This window comes from Lemur catta, chromosome 5 (genome assembly GCF_020740605.2).
Source record: "Lemur catta isolate mLemCat1 chromosome 5, mLemCat1.pri, whole genome shotgun sequence".
NCBI lineage: Eukaryota > Metazoa > Chordata > Mammalia > Primates > Lemuridae > Lemur > Lemur catta.
Window position 1 is genome coordinate 76,081,975 of NC_059132.1, and position 9,319 is coordinate 76,091,293.

The 9,319-nt window shown below is 42.6% G+C and overlaps 1 long non-coding RNA gene across 2 annotated transcripts; it reads left to right on the top strand.

Annotated features, from left to right (window-relative positions):
• Positions 1-503: 503 nt before the first annotated feature.
• LOC123637686 lies at positions 504-7,376 on the top strand. Of its 2 annotated transcripts, XR_006735023.1 has the most exons (4): positions 504-596; positions 698-757; positions 1,311-1,502; positions 7,219-7,376. It is a non-coding gene; the product is annotated as an uncharacterized LOC123637686 (long non-coding RNA). The 2 variants fall into 2 exon arrangements; XR_006735024.1 differs by lacking the exon at positions 7,219-7,376 and having other exon boundaries at positions 698-767; positions 1,311-1,333.
• The last annotated feature ends 1,943 nt before the right edge of the window (positions 7,377-9,319 follow it).

The following is a 9,319-nucleotide window of genomic DNA, read 5'->3' on the forward strand; positions in this document are numbered from 1 at the left end:
TGTCTATGGACACAAGCAACTCCCAGCTCCCAAGCACTCTTTGCTATCTAGTCCAGGTTTACACTCAGCCCCCAAGTTATTCACCCTCTCCTTTTAAATTAGTTTCTCTAAGAGAGAGAAGATAAAGAGCAGAACTAGGCAGAACGTTAATTCTCTTTGCACCCCCTCGTCAAAGCTAGCTCTTAAGAAGAGTTGAATGTAAGCAGCATTTAATATATTACCGTAGAACTTACGAAGAAACCTCACCTCTAATGGTTGCCTTGTTCTAATGGATATTTGTAACTTCTGAGAACTATGGAAATTAAGCAAGCTGAAACTTTTTTTCTACAAAAGAAATTCTAGGAACATCAGAGATCTCCAGTCACTTATGAATTGCCTACTTTACACCATTCACAAAGATGAATGGCAAGGTCTGCATCCTAAAGATGATCAGTCTTGGTGCAGTAACCGAAATGGAAATGGTAGTTGTATACAGTAGCAAGTGCTGTAATAAAGATTTTCAGAGGATGCTGGGGGTGCAGGAGAAAGTACCTGTGCACGGGCATCTTCACCAGCCTTGCAGAGGAACAGATGCATAATCAGCGCTGAGTCATAAGGTAAGGTGTTCACACAACATCACATTTTACCCCATAAATATATACAATTATTATTAGTTAAAAGTAAAATTTAAAAAAGGTAACATTTTCTCCTGGAACAGGGCAGAAGAACACAAGAAAGGCCACAGATTCTATGAAGTGACGATCTGAGGAAGTGTGGGGTGAATATTGGTACTTTAATTCATTCTGTCATTTGATGAAAATTTATGGGGCGCTTACTAGGTGCTGGAGGTTACAGTGGTGATCAAGTTCTCATGAAGATTGTGGCCTAGTTTGGAAGCATTGAACAAAAAGCTATAAATAGCACTTGTAGTAAGTGCCCTGATGGGGACGCAGGGTGCTAGCAGAGAGTTTACCTGAGGACATTTTGGACTGGAGTGGGATTGGAGGATGCGGTTCAGGGAAGAAAATGGCATTTAAACTGAGACCTAAAGCTTCGTGGAGACGGCATCTATGAAGGTCTCCCGTGAAAAAAACCTGACTTGAAAGGACAGAAAGATCAGACAGAGTCCCATGCCCAAGAAAGGTAGGGAGGACGAGGGAAGTAGACAGATCCTGCAGGGCTTTTACAGGAAGTGTCACAGATTTTGGACTTTGTGGATAAAGGGAAGCCATTGAGTGATTTTTGAAGGAGTTTTTGAAGGCCCTGATGAGATTTTGGGCTTCAGAGGCAGCTTACCCAATAAAGCTCCATCTCATTTCTGCTTTTCCAAGAGACATCACTGAAGTGAAATGGGGGCCTGAAATTCCAGGGAAAGAAGAGGAGGTACTTTGAACACAGTGTGCCAGAGAATTCTGGTGTGAAGAACAAACGGAAGCAGCCAGAAGGCAGAGCTGACTTCCTTGCCCAAAGTCTGTGGTACGACAAAGGGCCGGGAACCGTCAACGTGAACTGCAAATGTGCAGGTAATGTTGAGAGTAGAGCATTGCGCTTGGTATAGGAACAGCCTGCCAGCACCTCCGGGGAAATGGACCTCAGTATGTGAAGACAGCTGGGTGCCGGGGCCTGTGCCGTAATCCCAGCTACTTGGGAGGCTGAGGCAGGAGGACTGCTTGAGGCCAGGAGTTTGAGTCCTGGCCTGGGCAGCACAGCAAGACCCTGTCTTTAAATAATAAAAATAAAATAAAAAGGTGTGAAGACAGAGAAAGTAGCAGTAGAAACCCCAGGGGAAGTGTCAGGAGAAATGAAAGGCGAATGGGCGAATGAATGACAAGGAAGAAAGAGGAGAAAGCATGACCACTAAGTGGGGATTTCTGATGGGAGGGGAAGTGAAAACCACAGAAAAAGAAAGAGGAACTTGGGGATCAGAAGGCTTTATTTCCTAGTGTGCTTCCCAACTCCTCTGCCCCAAAAGAAGCAACCACGTTAGGGGAAAGATACAATGAAGTGTCCTACTTGCACCCTAGAACCTGATTTTGTGACTGGATAAGATGCCATCTCTTTAGCAGGGTATTGCCTGGGTTGCAGTGGTAGGAAGGATGCTCCCAGAGTGGAACGTGGCCTGTTTACATTCAGAAGAGGCATGAAGTTCCCATTCAACTCTGAAGCTAATACTTGAAAAAGAAGGGGAAAAAAATTACAAACTGTCACTTTTTATGTGGTGTTCATGAGGGAGGGAGAATGGGTGGGAAAGTAGGAAGAAGGCAACATCTAAACCAAGTCTTCCAAGAAGTTACGTTATCAAGTGTTTAATCAACTCTTGCTCAAGGCCAATCATAAAAATAAGCTATGCATATCTACCTGCTGCAGGCAGCTTGCAAACTGCAGGTGCAATGCAAGAAAGCCACTGTCAAGTTCCCAGTTGCAATTCAAAAGATATTTACTAAAAGCTAAATCAAATTTATGAGTCTTGCCTTGTTTTGAGAACCAGACATAGATTATCACTATGTTAAAATGTCTAGAAATGAGCTTGCATGGGAACTGTCATCAGACAAGGGCCTACGCTTTTTAAAAATGTTTTAAATTGTGGTAAATATACCTAACATAAAATTTACCACCATTTTAACCTTTTTTTTGAGACAAGATCTCGTTCTGTCACCCAGGCTAGAGGACAGTGGCCTGTTCATAGCTCATTGCAATCTCAAACTCCTGGGCTTAAGAGATCATCTGTGTCCGCCTCCCAAGAAGCTGGGACTACAGGCACATACCACCATGCCCTGCTAATTTTTAAATTTTTTTAGAGACAGGGTCTTGCTATGTTGCCCAGGCTGGTCTTTAACTCCTGGCCTCAAATAATCCTCCCTCCTCAGCCTCCCAAAGTGCTAGGATTATAGGCATGAGCCACTGTGCCTGGCCTATTTTAACAGTTTTTAAGTGTATGATTCAGTGACATTAAGTACATTCACACTATTGTGTAACCATCACCACTATCCAATCTCCAGAACTTTTTTCATCTTCCAAAACTCAAACTCTGTTACCCATTAACAATAACTCCCCGTTCTCCTCTTGCTCCAGCCCCTGGCAACCATCATTCTAATTTCTTCCTCCATAAATTTGACTACTCTAGGTACCTCATATAAGTGGAATCACACAATACTTTTTCTCTTGTGACTGGTTTGTTTCACTTAGAATAATGTTCACCCATTTGTAGCATGTGTCAGAGTTTCCTTTTTAAGGCTGAATGAGCCTATACTTTTTAAGGGGGAGGCATGATGTAAAAAATCTTTTGCTAAAAAAAATACATTTATATATATCCACATCACTTTTTTTTTTTTTCTTTTTTTTTTGAGACTGGGTCTCACTCTGTTGCCCAGGTGGGAGCCCAGTGGTGTGATCACAGCTCACTGCAGCCTTGAACTCCTGGGCTTGAGCCTCTCAAATAGTTAGGTCTACAGGTGTGCAACACTGTGCGTGGCCACATCACATTTTAAAAACTGCACAGCAGTGAATAGGTTTTTAAGCACTCACCAGTTTGCAAAAGGAGGCTGGAGCTGGACTTCAAGGTAGCATTGTTCAAGGTCTTCCTACGTTCTAGGATGAGTTGTTTTTCATATCACAGACAATGGACTAAATTCCAAATTCAGACATTTTTCTCCTTTAGTGGGGAAATCCACTCAGCTAAATCCTCAATCTCTTGGATCTTGGTTTCCTCCCCATTGCTGATCTTCTACCCCACAGTGGTTTTCTGGGTGGAGTGTATGGCGACAAACCGAGGAGGAGGCATGCCTCTGCTTTTCCGGGTAGAATTCTTTATACAGGAATGCCTTTCCTGGGCCCAAATTTTGAACACTTTTATTCTGAGCGTTGAACTGGTCTTTAGATAAAGAAAAACAAATTGATTTTTTCCTCTCTCAATTCTAAATTTAATCGCAAAAGTCTATGCCTTTTGCTAAAATAAGATTCTCCTTATTACTCTAAAATTGCCATAATGGTGTCTTTCAACCTTATTCCCCCAAAAGTGAAAAGTCCTTTTTCTTTAATTTGCTGCAGTGCAACTCTGTAGCAGCAGATGGGGAGGCACGATCAGGCTCACTTTGCATCGAGGGTGACCAGCTGGCCCTGAAAAGAGTCCCGAACTCACTGAGCTCTGAAATGTCTGTGGTTAAACACAGAACCCAGGCAGCAACCGGATTTATCAATACCTATTGGCCCATCTTGTAATGCCCAGAGCAGGAGCCTAAAAACATATGCACATTTCCTTATAGCCAATACACAGATATAATTCCCATGGAAATAACTCAAAGGACTTACAGAAGGGAAACGGTAGGCACTATATATAGTTCTTAGGTCTTTTTAATTTTTAAAGGATTTTAGATGTATTTTCTTTTGAAATTTCCTTTCACATTTCTCAAAAGTTATTGTGAGTTGTTTTAACCTAAAATTATTTTCCAGAAGACTGAAACTTGTATAGACCTCTATTTTCACCACGGGCAGGGAAGTCAGTGTTTCTTCTACCTCTTCAACACTGTTGAAAGAAAGGAAACTGTGTAGCTCCCTGTGATTTACAAGTTAGTTGCCCACTGATTGCTCCATGGATAAAGCTGCAAGAGCTAAATTTGGGAGTGGAGGAAAGATCTAGAAGAGGAAAATTGGAGAATGAAGCAGTCCCAGGAATTCATATTTCTAGACTCAGTTCTCATGGACAGTTTTGCCTGGTATGGAAAACATTGTCCTGCCCGACCAACCTCCCTGGTATCCTGGTATAAAATTCTACACAGAGGTAGTCAAGAAACAATGTAGGCCGGGCGCGGTGGCTCACGCCTGTAATCCTAGCACTCTGGGAGGCCGAGGCGGGCAGATCGTTTGAGCTCAGGAGTTCGAGACCAGCCTGAGCAAGAGCGAGACCCCGCCTCTACTAAAAAAATAGAAAGAAATTATATGGACAGCTAAAAATATATACAGAAAAATTAGCCGGGCATGGTGGCGCTTGCCTGTAGTCCCAGCTACTCAGGAGGCTGAGGCAGTAGGATTGCTTGAGCCCAGGAGTCTGAGGTTGCTGTGAGCTAGGCTGATGCCATGGCACTCTAGCCCGGGCAACAGAGTGAGACTCTGTCTCAAAAAAAAAAAAAAAAAAGAAAGAATGTATATGGATCATCCTTTATATGCTTATCATTCTGCATCTGACTTCACATCAGAAGTCTACCTTCTCACAGTTTCAATTTCTCCTTTTAAGGAAAAACTAAGGTAATAACCAGAGTCTTAGAAAAGCTGATGGGTTATTATATTTTGGGTGCTGTGAAATATGGGTTTTCCTAAAAGTGACATTATTTAGCAATTGAAAATGTATTAGTTCTAGCTTTCCTTTATGGGTAATTTTTGTGTGTGGCTATAACATGCATAACATTAAAACTTACCATTTTGACCATCTTTAGGTGCACAGCTGGGTGGTATTAAGTACATTTTATGAGTATTTTAAAAGTCTTTTACTGCTCTCAGTGCAGAATTTCCTTCCTACTTTAAGCCATAACCAGTAGATAGTATTTAGGAACCCCTGATTTCTCAACTTTGATAAAATTATGAGTAATTCTATTGCCTCTTTTTTAAAAATAGAGATTCTAAAATGGAGTAGAAATGTCTTTTTCTTACTGGTTTATAGCTCTTCTGTGACCTTTTATCCACTAAAGGTCCCCGTGAGGTTGGTCCTAAACTTCCTCTCCCTCAAGCTCAGTGATTTCCATTTCCTCCTCCATTAATAGATGCCTTTGCCCACACTTTAGTCGTGGGGGTTCTCACAGTGGTTCTCTGAACCCTGCCCCAAGTTATTTATATCACTTCAGTTTTGAAATCCAGTAGTAGTGTCTGTCACCTCTGCTCAAAATAAAACAAAACTCACCACGGGTTTACCAGAATAGGGCTCTGCATCAGAATCACTGGTGTGGGAAGAAGTCAGGTCCTGGTGGGGCTCTGAGGGTCCCCTCTCCCTGTGACTGTCTCACTCTCGGCCCCACTGTCCCTCTGCCACCTTAGTCTGGCTGGTCTCATCTTAAAACAATAGTTCAGGTGAAGAAAAGCACTTCTCTCTTTAGCTCCTTATAGCTGAAACAGGACGGCAGTATGGTACAAAAATGGAGATATTAAAGTACGTTTTCCAGAGCAGACTGGATTTCAAATATCCTAAGCCATTGTCATACTTTGTGTCAGGTGGTTGATTTGCTTATTTATTCAGAAAATGTTGTCCAAACTATTAATGGAAGCTAAATGCAGGAAGAAGCACCCAAGCACCCTAAGAATAAGGTCCAGCCAGGAGGGGCGGCCGCACCGTGGTCCCAGCTACTCGGGAGTAGCTGGAGTTCTGGGCTGCAGTGCACTGTGCCCATGGGGTGTCCGCACTAAGTTCGCCATCAACGTGGTGACCCCCCAGGGCGGGCGACCACCAGGTTGCCTAAGGGGGGTGAACCAGCCCAGGTTGGAAACGGAGCATGTCAAAACTCTCGTGCTGATCAGTAGTTGGATCGCACCTGTGAGTAGCCACTATGCTCCAGCCTGGGCAACATGGACCCCGTCTCAACAAAATAATGGTACTAAGATTTATGTCAAGACCGTCTTGCTGCTGACTGGTCCTCATGCCCCCTCCTCCCAACACGGTCCCTTCCATCTGGGTCCTCAATGAATATTCATTGACTGAATAAGTGAATGGGAGAGGAGTAGGTTTTAGAGAGGTAACATTCCACCCCCTGGTAAGCAGAATAATCCCTTTTTTTTTTTAAATTAATGTTACACCTGGAGCCACACCCAAGAAGCCTTGAACAAGTGGACTCCTGGAGTAATCTGAAAGTGGAAGTAAAGGCAAGTATGGCAAGTTAGGGTGAGAGTAACCTTTGACCTCATGCGAGGACCTAGGCCAAGTGGGGAAGAAGAGGAAAGTTTGAATTTGACCATATCATCCAGGCTGTGACAACTCCAAAGGATTTACAAATGGTTTGTAAAGAAGGTTATAACATCAGAATCCTAAACAAACAAACAAAAAAAAAACAGAGAAAAAAATTCTCTTTTGCTCTTGCTCCCTCCCCCCACTTGCATTTTTGCATGCCTCTCACCTCTCAGAGTCCCCATCGTAATTGTTCAGTGTCTCCTGGCGCTATACCCTAACACAGCCACACCCAAACGAAATCTGTCTTCCTCCAACTACATTGTATCCAAAAATTGATTTATTTTATTTTATTTATTTTTTTTTTTTTTAAGGCTAGTCAAGTGAAGCAGTGGGAGCGGAGGAGGAACAAAGGAATCTGTCACTGGTTGTGATCAATTAGTTGTAAACACCACTGCACTTGGACCAGCCAAATGATCCTCTTTCAAAACATACCATCTGATTACCTTGTTATGTGCATATTTAAGCTATAGTTACCAAGGACTTAGTGGTTAATTCATATTTCAAATTACTTGATTAAAATATTGTACTGTAAGTCTGAATGACTCATAGGCTTCATTCTCCCAGGGAACATTTGTGTCTCAAAAATGGAACCTAAATGAATCTAATTAATGGAACAAACTAGGAGGCTTCTGTGCCAATTCTGGGCAACATTCTTCTCTTTCCACTGTCGGCTGGAAGGAGAGGCGTCAGTGACTTGGTATCCCAGTTATGTTCCTGTTTTATGGGAAGCCACTATAGATTCAGTAGGGGAACAAGGCATAAAATGAATGTTTCAGAAAGTTTCCTGGAGAAGTAATACTTAGTCTAGATGTACAAGAGGACTCCAGGAGGTGATTTCTACTGCATGAATCCTGGTGTTCATCCCGTGTAGATGAGTCTCATGGGGGAACATGGGTAGGCTCTGAGTTCAGTATTCCTGAGAACGCCAGCTGGTTCTGAAACGTGCGCCAAGCACCTACGATGTGCCAGCTGCCGGGGATACGAAGACAAGAATGATCAAAAAAGGGTGATCAAGCTTACCTGAGGGCAACACGGATGAGCAGGTGACGACCAACTCTGCCTGGGAGAACATAGACAAGAAGGTCATCCCCTCCACTTGAGAGAGCTGCAGACAGCTTCACCAAGTAAGGTGGCCTGGGCCTCGTAGCGCTTACCATCTTGTGTGATTATAAACTCTGTTTATAAATCTGGCTTTACCAGTCTGCCATTCCCTGAGGGCAGAGATTGCCCATTACATAATTCAGGGTAGCTGAATGTACTACTTGGCATAGAGTAATCATTGCTATAATTATTACTTTTAACTTAGTTTTTGTTTTTTTGTTTTCAGACAGGGTCTCGCTCTGTTGCCTGGGCTAGAGTACAATGGTGTCATCATAGCTCACCACAGCCTCAAACTCCTGGGCTCAAGCAATCCTCCTGCCTCAGCCTCCCGAGTAGCTGGGACTGCAGGTGCACACCACCATGCTGAGCTATTTTTTAAAATTTTTTGTACTGATGGTGTCTCCTTATTGCCCAGGCTGGTCTCAAACTCCTGGCCTCAAGCCATCCTTCCCACATCGGCCTCCCCAAATGCTAGGATTACAGGCGTGAGCACTCATTGTCCCCAAGCTGTGCATATTTGGAATGTTTGTACAGCATTTGAAATCCTAGACTTCTACTCCTGGCCTAAGAGGGACTTTTAACATATATAGACTTACATCTTGATGTTTAAGAAGAATCCCTTTGTATTATACAATTTAAACCTAGTTTTATAGCCATTGTTCATAATTGGACTTTTCAGGAAATGAAAACACCTATTATACTTAAATAGCCATGAATTGTTCTTTCCTATTAAACTTTATATATTGCCTCTCCCAAACAAACATAATTACATCTTTTAAAAATTATATAACAAGTTTAGAGTTCCCTTATTTGGATAATGTACATTCCTCCTTCAATCATTATTTTTAGGTTTTAAATTAGCAAGCTCGAAGAAATCAACCTAGAAATGTACATTAAAATCTTCAATGTCTCCATTTTGCTGTTAAAGAACTAGTGACCTGGAGAGGTGCCGTGGCTTGCCTGAAGTCGCTCAGCTGGGTGACCACAGGCTGATCCTGGGAGCCAAGTCACTATTATCCCAGGCCACCTTCAAGATAGTGTGGGGTAATTGTTCATTTAGCCAGATTGTATTTGTTTATTAGCTAGCACTAAGTAATACATTTGGGGGAAAACCAGGCCAAGCCACCATTACACTAGCACTCTTCCGTATGTAATGAGATTTAACTTGAAAATATGCAGAACCCTTTTCTATGACGTTTGAGTACTTGCTGTGGCAATTCACCCTCTGGCTTTAGCCAATTTACCGTACAGTATTAACTACCTCCATGTTCCTGTGTGTGTACATGTGGTTATTTCTTAGGATCCAATGAG